The sequence below is a fragment of the Paramormyrops kingsleyae genome, chromosome 4 (assembly GCF_048594095.1).
Source record: "Paramormyrops kingsleyae isolate MSU_618 chromosome 4, PKINGS_0.4, whole genome shotgun sequence".
NCBI classification, from domain to species: Eukaryota; Metazoa; Chordata; class Actinopteri; order Osteoglossiformes; family Mormyridae; genus Paramormyrops; species Paramormyrops kingsleyae.
The window spans coordinates 5,652,261-5,667,155 of NC_132800.1; the positions used below are offsets into that span (position 1 = coordinate 5,652,261).

At 46.4% G+C, this 14,895-nt stretch overlaps 1 protein-coding gene and 1 long non-coding RNA gene across 2 annotated transcripts in view; both read right to left on the reverse strand.

The window, feature by feature from the left end:
- Positions 1-14,895, reverse strand: part of LOC111859620 (CMRF35-like molecule 8) — a 120,787-nt gene that overhangs the window by 61,853 nt on the left and 44,039 nt on the right. The window lies entirely within an intron of this gene.
- Positions 1,578-9,948, reverse strand: LOC140588678 (uncharacterized). The gene is made up of 3 exons (XR_011989831.1): positions 9,919-9,948; positions 1,843-1,942; positions 1,578-1,727 (listed from the first exon to the last, which is right to left on the reverse strand). It is a non-coding gene; the product is annotated as an uncharacterized lncRNA (long non-coding RNA).

Genomic DNA, 14,895 nt, shown 5'->3' on the forward strand with positions numbered 1-14,895 from the left:
CCTGCCGAGGCGCCCCCTGCTGGCCGCACGCCTGCCGAGGCGCCGCTCTGCCCGCGGCTCCTGAGCTCCCAGCTCTGCCTCCCAAGGCCCCTGTCCCCGAGGAGGTCCCGGACTGCTGCCCTGATGCTCCCCCCTCCGTAGTGGAGTTGGAGGGGGAGCTGGAGTGGGACCCCTCGGGGATTGCCTTGGCTTCCCCTGTGACTGCCCCCGTTACTTCCCCTGTGACTCTGCCACCGTCACCCCAGTGTGACAGACCCCGGCCGGGTCCCCGCCTCTCAGTCTCCCGGAAGGGGCGGGGACATCTGCGTCGGGCCCGTGTCCCGCCTGCCCTGCCCCCTGGCTCGCCCGTTCGGCCCCTGGCTGTCGCGTGGTGGCTGCCTGCGGGTCCTCCGGCTTTGGGTCGGCGGTCCCCTCCGGGTCCCCCCCTGGGGCCTCGGTGCCGGTCCTCGGCGTCGTCTCCGGCTCCGTGTCGGTCGCCTCCGGGCCCCCCTGCTTCGGCGGGGCGTCGGACGGTGCCTTCGCCGGCTCCGGCTGCGCCGTCGCCTGCCGCGGCTTCCCCCTCCTACCCTCCTGCGCTGGTGTCCCCTCCGTCTCTCCCTCGTCCCGTTCCCTTAGCCCCTGTGTGGTTCCCTCCTGCTCCCTCCTCCCTGTCGCCTGCGGTCCCTGCGGCCGCTGCCCGTCGCCCGCCGGGGCTCTCTCGGGCTCCCCTGGCTCCTCCTCCCTTTCCCTCTGTCCCGCCTGTTTTTGCTCCTTGTCCCTCTGTCCCTCCTGTGGTTCCTGTATTCCCTCCTAGCCCCTTTGTGTCGTCGTTCGGTGTTCCTTCTGTGCCCTCTGTGTCTCCCTTCTTTGTCTGTCTGCGTTCCCTGTCCTTTGTGGGGTTTTGTCTTGGTTCCTGTTCTTGTTCCTGTTCTGTGTCTCTGTCTTGTTTCCTGTTTCTCGTTGATGTTTTTGGTTTTTGTCTTTCAGGTCCTGTTCCCTGGTCTCGTCTCGTTCGTCGCCTCCTCTCGGGCGCGCCCGGTGTGCGCGCCTTTGCGGGGGGGGGGTTCTGTCATATCCCGCTCCGTCCGATCCTAATGTGTGCCACGCCTCCTCGTTAACCTCATGTGGAATCCCAGTGTTTTACAGCGGTTTCGGATTGTTGTCATTAGTTCAGTGTATTTAGTCCGCATTTCTGTTTGTATACCCAGTTCGGTCATTGATGTTTTGTTGCGTGTTCTGTGTTTTGCATTAAAACCCGTATTCCCCGATCCCTGGCTTCCGTTCGCCTGCTTCCCCGATCCGTGCTGCACGTGCCGTGACAGCAACATGGTTCAGCCACATCTGTACTATTACACAGGCTGCATGTGAGGAACAGGAGACATTAACAAAGAGCATGAGATTAGCTAGACAATTTAACTGCCAGTTTTATTAAGATTATTAGCAGAGATTCACATAAACTGGTGTGGAAGTACAGATTCACCGTATAAAGCAATACGCACAGCAACTTCTTATCATAGCGACGCAGATGCCCATTTATTTACAAAATAAATCACCATGCATGTGAACCTTTATACAGCCAATGAGTCCTTGTACACCAGTTACATGCATCCCTGTTTATTAGATTACACATTTACTGTTTTGTAAAATCCATCCATCCATCCATCTTCCAAACAGGCCTGCAGTCTATCCCCAGCAGCACAGCGCACAAGGCCGGGGCTCAGCCTGGATGGGATGCCATCTCAGGGATACTATAATTAAGAAAAATAAAATAGACACAATGTCTTTATTTTCATAAAAATAATGTGCATTTCCCATTACTGTATGATCAGTCAGACGCTGTAGCATTATGAGCTGAATACTAACCTCTGTTCCTTATCATTGGCTCCTGTGGGGGTCGATCCAGGAGCAGAAGGCTTGATGGTCACTGAGACAGAAGCAGAACCTGGAGTAAGGACTGTGGTGTCTGATTAGGAGGGAAAAGGAAAAACTCTGTTCTGTCAGGCAGGAAACACTCATAAAGAAAAGGTTATTTATAAAACATTATTCTAAATAGAATAATGAATAATATTCATTAGGGTAGCTGGTTGGATACAGAATAATAAATTAAGGTCATGTCCAAAGTCTTCAGATCCCATATGATTTTTTTTTGCAAGATGGCGGCGTGGCAGTAGCATACAGTGGCCGCTCCGGATCCAAAATGGTGCTGTGTTTGTGCTACATTGCTTCACAACACAACTTCATGGACATCAGAACAAACGGTGTTCATGTCTACCAAGGCCAAACACTTCTAAATTGCAAGGATCATCCAAAAATCGACCTACAACATGATCTGCTGGAGACACTGCATGTCCTCAGGTTGCTATGGAGACCGGGTGTCCTCGGCGTCGCCTGATGCCGGTGGCCGGATTATACAGATTATACAGATCCTTGGAAAAGCATTTATACCCTTCCTTAAAAGTTGTTAAACCTCGGATATTCAGACCACGTGCCTGTCATGATAATTCCAACATACAGATCGCTCGTCAGACGTTCCAAACCGGTTCTGAGACCGGTGAGAACCTGGCCTGCAGGAGCTGTCTCTGCTCTTCAGGATTGTTTTGAGCACACTGACTCGGTCATGTTTAGGGAGGCAGCAACAACACCAATTTGGAGGAACACACATCTTCTGTGCCCAGCTACATCACCAGATGCATCAACGGCCAAAACAATCACAACACACTCCAAGCAGAAGCTGTGGATGACTGCAGAGGTGTGTGAGCTGCTAAACACTCGAGACTCCGCCATCAGAGCAGGTGACCAGTCGGCCCTGAGAACAGCGAGAGCCGAACTGTCTCGAGCCATCAGAGCAGCACGGGGTGCAAACGGCCAGAAAATCCACAGTCACTTCCAGGACAGCGGTGACACGTGGCGCATGTGGCATGGCATCCAGGCCATCAGCAACTACAGGACGACAACACCTGCCTGTGTTAGTGATGCCTCCCTACCAGATGCGCTGAACAACTTCTATTCATGGTAGTTCGATGCTCAGAACGACGTGATGGTGAGGAAGTCCGCCCCTCCTCACAACAACCAGGTTCAGTTTCTGACGCATTGGCGGAGCGGGGGGGGGGGGGGGGGTGGCTTACTGGGCTTAAGCCCGGGTTGTTGTTTCAGAAGCCCAGGGTCTTTTGGAGTGTAATTTATTTCATAGTTAGATGCTTGACTGACAACTGCATAAAACAAAAACTACACAGAATATTCGAAGCACATAGCGCACAGTCGTAAATTCCCCATAATTTTGGTATGATGCGAGCTCAGGCACTAGGCGACTGAGCACAGCACTTACGCATGTGAGCGAGGGGGGAGAAGCTGCTGCCTGCGAATTTGCTGTAGGAGAAGTGCAGACAGGCAGACAGAGGAGAGCTTAAGTTTGACCAGGTACCAAAGCAAATCATTCGTACTGTACAAATAGCTAATGTAAATATGACGCTGACAAAAGATTGATATCAAACTGATCACTTGACCCATATTATGTTACTTGCTCTTCGAGTGAATCAAGAAATGGCGAAATGAAAAGCCGAACAACAATGCTGTTTTTTTAGAGAGTTAGATTACATGTGTGTTTATTTCATATTTTCAGTTGTTACCCTCCACGGCTAAATAAAGCACTCTAAATCGGTTTCAGTTATGTACTGGTGTACACAACAATGGACATAAGGGGCTTCTTTCACAGAAAAAAACTCAGGTAAATGTTATTTTATATATTATGCTTTGTATGTTGTTCAATATATTTCTATGCAAAAAAAGAGGAATTTCAATACACAGCAGTATATTCACAGTTGAAACCAAATATTTACATACACTTTAGGGAAAAAACATAAAAAAATTTTTACTGTTAAACATCAATTTAGAGTAAACTTTTTTGTTTTATATAAATAAATATTGAAATATCTTTTGAATTAGTTAAATGTCAGAATAAAGAGAGAGAGAGAGAGAGATGTCTATTTTTTATCACTTTCATCAAATTTAGGAGTATATATACACTAAGTTTATTGTGTCTTTAATTAATAAGAAAACTCCCGACGATTCCATTCTGAGCTTAAGAAGCTTCTGATAGGTTAGTAGAGTCACAGCCTAATAAATCTTCAACTTCACAGCATGTTTTTCAGTCATTTCTAACCCCAACCCCCCCCCCCCCCCCCAATCCCACATGCATACTACCCTTTGGGGCTAAGCCCCGGGTGTATAAAATGTCTGACTCCGCCTCTGTTCTGACCACGGCTGATGTGAAGAAAACTCTTCCCATAGTTAACCCACGGGAGGCTGCTGGTCCAGATAACATCCCTGGAAAACTGCTCAGAGAATGTGCAGACCAGCTGGCAGATGTCCTCACTGACATCTTCAACCTCTCCCTGATCACTGCTGTCGTTCCAACGTGCCTCAAGGCCACCACCATTGTTCCCGTGCAAAATAAGTCCTTAGTGTCCTGCCTCGATGACTACCGTCCCATTGCACTCACACCCATCATTATGAAGTGCTTCGAGAGGCTCGTCATGAGGCACATTAAGACCCTGCTGCCCCCCTTACTGGACCCACTACACCCAACGGGTCAACAGATGATGTCATCACCACCACCCTACATCTGGCCCTCACTCACCTGGACAGTAAGGACACATATGTACGAATGCTGGTCATAGACTTCAGTTCATCATTCAACACAATCATTCCTCAGCTCCTGATTGGAAAGCTGAGCTTGTTGGGCATGAACATCTCCCTTCACAACTGGATCCTGGACTTTCTGACTGAGGGACCTCGGTCAGTCCAGATCAGAAATCACATCTCCAACACCACCACACTGAACACTGGAGCCTCTCAGGGCTGCGTGCTCAGCCCACTGCTGTTCACTTTGCTGACTCACGACTGTGCAGCAATGCACAGCTCAAACCACATCATCACGTTCACCGATGACAGGACTGTGGTGGGTCTCATCAGCAAGAACGATGAGTCAGCATGCAGAGAGGAGATGCAACAGCTAACGGACTGGTGTAAAGTCAACAACCTGTGTCTGAACGTGCACAAAACATAAGAGATGATTGTTGACTTCAGGAGAGCACGGAGCGGTCACTGTCCACTGAACATCGATGGATCCTCTGTGGAGATCGTCAAGAGCACCAAATTCCTTGGTGCTCCCCTGGTGGAGAACCTCTCCTGGTCCCTCAACACCAGCTCCATAACCAGGAAAGCCCAGCAGCATCACTACTTTCTGTGAAAGCTGAGGAAAGCCCATCTCCCACCACCCATTCTCACCACCTTCTACAGAGGGACTATCGAGAGCATCTTGAGCAGCTGCATCACTATCTTGTATGTGTAGCAGGGTGGACTTTTGTGGTAGATTTGATTATTTCCGGTAGGGGCGTGTATTTTACATACCTTGCGGGTATGAAAAGGCAAGTGGATAGCACACCTACAGTATGGTGCGGTGCCGTCATTGGCGTTTCCCGATCCGGTAACTCCCTCCCCCCTCCCGGACTGCAGTGGCTTGGTGTGGAATGGTGGCACGCTGGCTGTGTGTTACCTTTATTGTGTGTCTTGGCGTATCGGGAAGCGAGAACAAGTGCGCTTTGTGGGTGCGATTGCGTTGCAGCTCCAGGATTATGATCTCAATTTGTCATCTGTTCCGGTGTACGTCTCTTCAAGTAGGCAATGTAAAAGTTTGGGCCTGCACTGTCGCTGCTGTTTTGCCTACATTTGTTTTGTTTCGTGTTCTGTTCGTTTTGTTTTTTTTTGGCTATTCAACGCTGCCCGACAACTGATTGAACGCTCCTGATCGTGGGAGTCTTGGGACGTGTCAAGGATCATCGGATCAGGATTGTGGTTTAACAACAGACGCTGGGGTTGCCCTTCCTGTTGGGGACTGCTACAGGGAAATTATTGTTGTTCATTGTTTTCTTGTCCACCGATTTTTAGTATAATACCACGCCGATTCGTGGTTACTGTTATATACATTTTTTACTTTTCCGTTTGTGGTATACCAGTGGCCGTCGTTGGTTGACCGGCTGGGGAACAGAATTGATTGGTCTGGGGTGGTGGTCATACGTTCACCATGTGCTGTATAATTGTGTGGTGGAGCACGTGTGTGTGTTTGTGTGCGTGTGGTAGTGGACTTCATTCCCCCTTTAGATCAACTTTATTGAACAGCTGTTCCTTGCTGGTTAGTCGGCGAATAGCCGGAGTCTGGTCGCTGGTTCTTTTCTCTTTTCTTTCTTTGGGATTGCTGATGTTGAAGTGTGTTATTTTATTTCCAATAAATGGTTATTTGTATAAAACACGTCTCCAGCTCCACTCAGTAAGACGAACCTGTGTGCTCTTAATTTAAAGTAATATTTCCTGGGGTGAAATTCCCCAGGTGGCATAGTCGTGTACCGGTATTACTACCTGCTTGCCGCCACATATGGAAACTGCACCGTATCGGATCGCAAGACCCTACAGCGGATAGTGAGAACAGCTGAGAAGATCACTGGAGCCTCTCTTCCATCTATCACAGACACCTATCACACCCGCTGCATCCACAAAGCCACCAGCATTGTGGGGGATCCAACACGCCCCTCACACACTCTCTTCACCCTCCACCATTCAGGCCCTCACTGCCAGACTGTGTAACATTCTTCCCCCAAGCTGTCAGACTCCTGAACAATCACAGACTGGACTGATACACACACACACACACACACACACTTTTATACACCCCACTACCTCATGAACTTTTGTACAACTTTTAGTTTTTAGCACAACCCATTGCACTGTGTCACTTTATACTTTACCTCCATCAGGACTGTATACCAGTAGCACTGCTCTGCTCTGCCTCTCTCACCCATTATCATTTCTTCTATTTCTTCTATTCCACTGTCTTGTGTTGCACTGTCTTTGCAATGGTCGCACTTTTTGCACTCTTCCACTTTATGTAGTCCTGTGTTGATGTAGTGTTATATGTAGCACCATGGTCCTGGAGGAACATCGTCTCGTTTCACTATGTACTGTATCACTGTATATGGTTTCAATAAAAATAAAAGCCACTTGACATGACTTTGTACACCAAGATGTATTTATGACTGACCTGGATCAGTTATTACAGAGTACAGCTGTAACACTGGCCTTTGCTGGGATTAGAAACCAGCTACAGACACATCAGCCAGTCTGACAGCTTTAGTAACGATTCATCCCCACAATGTATAAAAATGCCTGAATTATGAATTTCTTGTTATTGTTAAACACAAACATCATAAACTAGAAGTCAGTGAATCCCGAGGACTCAGTGCAGCTCCCAGGTGTAACATACAGATCAGACACTCGTGTATTTGGCAAAGAGCAGGACCTGTATCTGATCTGGTAATAAGAGCTGTATTATGGGATGTCTCTCTTAGAGGTAATGTTGATATGTAAGTTAATCTTTCCATACATTCATACAGACATATAAAGCTACAGCCATACACCCATCTATCTTCTAACCCCTCATCCTGATCAGGGATGTGGGGCCTGGAGCCGATCCCAGGCAGGACAGGGCACAGGGATGCAGTACATCCTGGACGGGATGCCAGTCAGTCACAGGGCACATAAACACACTCTCTCTATTAGAGACACCAATTAGCCTGACTGCATGTCTTTGGGCTGTGGGAGGAAACCCACACAGCACGTGGAGAACATGCAGACTCCACACACACAGAGCAGAAGCCGGATTCATACCCCTAAATGGAGATGTGAAGCTACAGCGCCACCTACTGGGCCACCATGGCACCTGTATAGAAACTATAATCCCAATGAATAACCATATTCAGCAACAGTTTATTAGTATGAGAGGATAAAGAATTTCTTTGTGATTAATTGAGATATTTAAATTCATTCCCTTTAGCTTTGCTGTGACTTCAGCTGAGGGGACATCATTCTGGAGGTGGGGTACACAACCATTCACGAGGCTTACAAGGCAAAGCCCAGCCCCCACCTCGGCCAATCAGACCACAGAGCCTCCATGCTCCTACCAGCCTGCACACCATTACTGAAACGGTCCAAATTCACTATCAAGCAGGTCAGAGTTTGGCCAGAAGGAGCCAATTCTGCACTTCAGGACTGTTTTAGCCACATTGGCTAGAATGTCTTCAGTGAAGCCAATCAGAAGCCCTGGGTCACAGCGAACGTCCACAGCAGGCTAAAAGCACAGGACGTGGCCTTCAGGTCTGGTGACCCTGTGGCCCTAAAGACAGCTAGAGCCGTTCAGTCATGGGCCATCAGAGCCGCAAGAAGGGCTTATGGACAAAAAATCCATGGGCTTTTCCAAAACGCTGCATACATTGTGTGTCCCTGGTAATTTCCCCCTAAGATTAATAAAATTAATCTTAATCTTATACAGACCTTCACAGATTACACCCCCTCACATACCATGGATTGTGACCCCTCCCTCCCTGACAGGCTTCACTAGCTCTTTGCCTGGTTTGATGTGTCACACAACAACGCAGAGAAGAGCACCCCTCCCACCAATGAACAGACACCCCACCCATCCACAGCGGAAGTGAGGAACACTCTGTGTAACATGAACCCACGTAAGACTGCTGGTCCTGACAATATTCCAGGTGGGGTTCTTAGGGACTGTGCCCATGAGCTGACAGATGGCATGACAGACATCTTTAACACGTCACTCAGACAAGCATGTATCCCCAACTGCCTATAAACTGCCACAGTCATACGGTGCCTAAGAAGACAGCTGCTCCAGGGCTTAATGATTATCCACCTGTATCTCTCACTCCATCATAATGAAGGGCTCTGGGCGGCTGGTCATGTGACACATCAAAGCAAACCTCCCTGTCTCCTTTCATCCATACTAGTTTGCATACCGCCCAACCGGCCTGTAGAGGGCGCCATAACCCCGGCCCTTCACACCACACTGACACGCCTGGAGAATAAAGACTGTTACGTAAGGTTACCGTCACCATGGTGATGCCACAACAACTAACTCAAAATCTGTCCCATCTTGGGCTGAAAATGTAACTTTGCCACCAGATTCTGGACCTTCTGACAGAGACCACAGTCTGTCAGGGCAGGAAACATCACTTCTGCTCCCGTCAGTCTGAGCACAGGAACTCCCCCAGGCCGCTGCCTCCGCCCCCTACTATTCACACTGCTGACATCCGCCTGCTCCGCCAAGACCGCCTCTAACCACATCATAAAGTATGCAGACGACAGCAGCATGACAGCCTCATGAGGGGGGAGACGAGTCTGTGTACAGACAGGGGGGAGAGAGCTGGTGGAGTGATGCAAGGCCCACAGTCTGCTGCTAAACATCGACAGGAGCGAGGAAGTTCATGTGTGTCTTTAGTCTATTGGCTATTTTGATTTGTACCAGGCACACTACCTGTATCAGAAGCAGTATCACACACATTTTGCACTTAAGCTGCTATCTTGTAGACTGTTGGTTGTTGTGGATGGTTGATCTTTTTGAATCCTGCACCTGACAAATAACCCAAAGTATGAAAATATGAAAACTAATACTAAAACTAATAAAAACTAAACTAAAACTAAGCATTTTGAAAACTAACTAAAACTAGCAAACCTGCTCTAAAAACTAATTAAAACTAACTAAATTAGAGGGAAAAAAAGGTCAAAACTAAATAAAACTAAACTATAATGAAAAATCCAAAACTATTATAACCTTGCTATGACCAACAAGATGGTAATTTCATCATAGTGTGTGACCCATGGAACATACTGCAGAAGATGATAAAGATACTTTTACGTTACTTTATTCACCCTGGGGCTTGTTGGTAATACCCTGGTAAATACAGCTCCACCCTCCAGATTGTCCCAGAAAAAGCAAAGACCCCTACATGAGTGAAACTGTTATGGTCACTTAGCATTTATCTATATATATTGAAGCATGAATGATTCACAGACAGATTTAAATTAATTACTTACGTTCAGTGCTGGTTGTGGCTGTAGTTGTCTGACTGACAGTAATATGAACTGGGATCTCATGGTTTCTTTCATTACACCAGTACCAGCCAGTGTCCTTCATCTCCAGTCCCCTCATTGTCACACTGAAGACTTTATTTACTCTGTCATCCCTGATCAGGACAGGCCTCCCATCCAAACTCACAGATCCCTCTGATACACAGGAGCCCCCGATCTTACACCACACCCTCTGATCATAATCATATGTATAGTGACACTGAACACTGACACTGTCTCCTTCCACACCCGTCACCTCCTGTTTGTCCACTGACAGCTCTGGGGAACCTGAACACACAGATTAGGAACAAACACTGTGATATTTGTGCATAAATAAAATACACTATGCATAAAATATGAGCCAGTTACATGCTTATATTAATGGAAGCATTTTTATAACCATATAAAACTAAACAAAAGGACAGAGAGCTGGGGGCCGGATATTGAAACCACAAGCCTGGAGGTGTGAGGCCCCCACGCTGCCCCCAGTCTCTATAATGAAAGACAACAAATTTAAATTGATGTTGTTACTTATCAATGGTCTCAGGTATGCTATTGAACAAAAGTAGAATTTGGAATCTATTCTATATATTTTTTAAATGTTAAAATATTTTTATTCTTTCTGTGTTAGTGTCCTTCCTTCCTGACTGAGTGACATGTTACATTCTGTGCATCTCATTGGCTACAGTCTGCAGTACAGACATCTTACCCTCAGTGACTGACAGGTGAACCTGATCTTCAACATCTGAATCTCCACTGATCTTCACACCACAGGAGTAATAACCAGAGTCCCTAGCTGTCAGGTTGTTGATGGTCACAGTGAAGACTCGCTGGTCAGGATCATCTCTGATTGACACTTTACCCTCCTGTGGAGAGTCACTGTGTACTATGGAAGGACATGACCTCACATTATACCCTCTGCACCAGTATTTAACATGAGTTTTATATCTGTCACCATAGAAACATGGGATGGTTACAGATCCTCCTCTCTGTACAGACAACCTTTTCATTGTGGACACACCTGCAGGGACAGTATGAAAATTACCAGGCTGATTAACTCTCACTCCCTCTTACACCATTTATACACATATTAATAAAGAGTCAGTACCAGCCCACTGTAGGTTACAGTACTAAACTGTGCAGAAATATTAAACATGTTGGTCTTACTAAGTACCACTGTTTTGGAAAAACAGTTTATGAAAAGATTAACCAGTCAAGTAGCTTCACAATAAGCATAAAAATAGCTCATTTTCTGGCTCAAATTTATGTAGGCCTAACTTCTACATATTTATGACAGACATCTTACCATCAGTGACTGACAGTTCAACCCAAATACCAGCTTCTGGACGTCCATCGATCATCACACCACACCAGTAGTAATTATAGCTGTCCTCAGCTGTCAGATTGTTGATGGTCACAGTGAAGACTCGCTGGTCAGGATCATCTCTGATTGTCACTTTACCCTCCTGTGGGGAGTCAGTGTGTACTATGGGAGTACATGAATCCCTATAATCCCATCTGCACCAGTATTTCACACAAGTTTTATATCTGTCTTCATAGAAACATGGGATGGTGACAGATCCTCCTCTCCATGCAGACATCCTGCTCACTGTGTAAACACTGTCAGCACCTGTGGGGAATAAATAAATAAAGGTTTTTCACATCACAGCATCTCTAAGTAATAATGCTTGTGTTGCACACACAGAAGAGGCAGGGTTTTCTGGTGGCACTCATAGGTTCTTTTTATTAGTCACACTGTAAATTGGAGTAAACACGATAAGAAATTAGAACAGATTTCCCCGTGTTTAACACGACTGGCAGTGCGACGATTTCATCAATGGATGAAACTCGCAGTCGCTCCCACTAGCGTCACCAGCCAGTATGTACTGGTCTACGTAATTACATAAGCATCATTCCATTTTATACAAACTTAAAGTTATGTTAGAATACTCATGTACTTAATAAACAATAACCAATAATAATAGACATAGACATGTATCATCTGGATTCATACCTCTACACCCACCCCCACTTTTTTTTTAAAATGTACTATGACATTTTCATGTCCACAACCTAAGAAGTCGTGCCCAGGCCCATACAATGCTGTAAGAGAAAAGTAAGGTTCCAGGTGGCATATCAAAAAAAAAACCTGAGCATGAAACCAGTAAACCCCTCATTACCAATGGCCCAATTTAAAAAAAAAAAAAGAAAGGGTTCGTAACTAATTGTAACATGTTCTAACCATCGCACTTCACCATTCATCTGACTATTCCTACCAACAATCTTAACATATTTGCAACCAGTGACCTCTTAAATGGATGAAACTTACCATACAACTAAACTCTCTAATCTTTAGTCATGAGCTACATACTCACTCAGTCTAATAATCTCTAGTCATTTCTATACAGGCCACAAGTCTCGAGTCCAATGTGTATCCCTCCTGTTTCATCCTTACATCCTTTTCCTGTATTAAACTGTTTTCAGTTTTCTCTCCTGTTGTTTTTAAACATCCACGGCCTCCACAAGTCCGGTTGAAAAGTAATCTCCTTCAGAACTGGATTTCTACATACTACCGTCGGTTCTCCCAGTGCATCATAAGTCAACATTTTAGGCTGATGCCTCTGTCTTCGTGGGTAAATCGCAGGCTGTAGTATCTCAAGTTCACTCCCCGAATCTGGATCCTCCGTTTCCAAAACACTGCACTCCTGTGGGACACCCTCTGAATCTCGGTCCTCTGTATCTGAAACAGCACACACCTCCTCAACCTCAGTGATGCCTGAATTTCCTTCTTCTTCAGCCTCAGGTTGATATCCAGGGGAGTTCTCATTCCACACTGCTGGTTCAAATGATTCAGCCTCAGGATTCAGTCTGCTTAATTTCCCATTGTGCTCAAGGTGGAAACTTACAAAGCAGTTCATATCGTTGGTCCTCATCACCGTCTGAGTCCGGATCTGGCCATTGTTCTAGTCTTTTCCTCTCTTTAACTCGGTGTTTACTTTTCCGCAATTGACAGTCACCTTTCCCTGGATTTTCTACAGGTAAACTGTCACAGGGCAGTAGGAGATTTCTGTGTACAACTCGACTCTGTCCTCCCTTCTCCGGTCTGATCTCATACACTGGACCGTCAGGGCTGCTTCTACGGACCACAATATACACACAATCTTCCCAGTGTGAACGCAGTTTCCCTGGTCCTCCTCTTTCACTTAGATTCCTGAGCAGGACTCTGTTACCAGGCCAAAGTCCTACGCCACGAACTTTCTTGTCATAGTATTTCTTCCCTCTCAAGGCCTCTTTCTCAGCCGTCTTTGATGCAATCTTGTAGGCTTCCTGCATCCGTGCTCTCCAGCCTGCCACATAATCTGCATAACTCTGCTGTTTTTCATTTACCTGCAGATTAAACATGAGATCAACGGGTAGCCGGGGTGAGCGACCGAATAACAGATAATAAGGTGAGAACCCAGTCGATTCGCAACGGGTGCAGTTATATGCATGGACCATTTTTGACAATGAGTTCTTTCAATCCGCCTTCTTAGCATCATTTAGAGTCCTGAGCATGGATAAAAGCATCCTGTTGAACCTTTCAACCTGTCCGTTACCCATTGGGTGGTGCGGGGTTGTGTGAGATCCACGCACACCACAGACCCTCTGCAACTGTTCCATCAATTGATTTTCAAACTCTCTTCCCATGTCATGGTGTATTTTCTCGGGGAAGCCAAATTTAAGAGCAAAATCGCCAAAGATATGCTGCACAACTGTCTTTGCAGTCTTGTTTCTTGTAGCATAGGCCTGAGTGAATCGTGTGAAATGGTCCATCACTATGAGTATGTATTCATACCCGTCTTTACACGTTTCCAAATGAAGGAAGTCTAATGATACAAGCTGAAATGGGTAAGTGGTTCGAATTGTTGTCAATGGAGCTCGAGTAGCCCTTTGAGGTTTCTTCCTTTTCAGGCACTCGCATACACATGTCACAAAGTGCTCTATCTCCTTCTTCATGTAGGGCCAATAAAATCGCTCACGGATCAAATTCAGAGTCCTCTCTGTTCCCAGGTGCCCCATGTCCTGAAGCAACTCTCTGTATACTGTCTGATGGTACTCCCTGGGCAGAATGAGTTGGTTTCTCTTACCTGCTCTTCTATACAAGACACCATCATCACTCAGATGCAGTCGCGTCCACTGTATGAGTAGAAGTCTAACATCGCTCGATTCTTTTTTTAGAGTCTGACCAAAAGGACGTCTGTTACTCTTTGCATATTCCAGGACACGGCTAATAACAGGGTCTTTCTGTTGCGATTGTTTGATCTGTTCCTGTGAAAAACTCAAATTAGTGGGCAATGAGGTTTCATCTCTCACCAAGTGGACAGCTTGCAGGTCAATTCCCCTAGTCCACAAGGGGGCCTCCTTGAATGTAAACATCACCCCTTGCTCTGTAGCACTGATCACCTTCTGATCTATCTCCTCTGTGCACAGTTTCATGTACTGGTCAATGTCCAGCGGCATTCTTGACAGGCCGTCTGCGTCTGCGTTACATCTGCCTGGTCGATATTTGATGGTGAAATTAAAATCGGCCAGCTCTGCGACCCAACGGTGACCTGTTGCATTGAGTTTGGCTGTCGTCAAAATGTAGGTGAGTGGATTATTGTCCGTGTACACTTCGAAATGGGGGGCATGAAACAAGTAATCCCTAAAGCGTTCACAGATAGCCCACTTTAGGGCCAGGAATTCTAATTTCCCTGAATGCATATGATAGTTTTTTTCGGGTGGTGTGAGTGTTCTCGACCCATAAGCAATCACTGACATCTTCCCTTTCTGCTTCTGGTAAAGAATTGCACCTAGACCATCCTGTGATGCATCACAATGGAGGACAAATGGCAAAGTGAAATCAGGATAGGCCATGATAGGTGGCTCTGTTAAATGGTTAATCAGAATATTCAACGCTTCTTG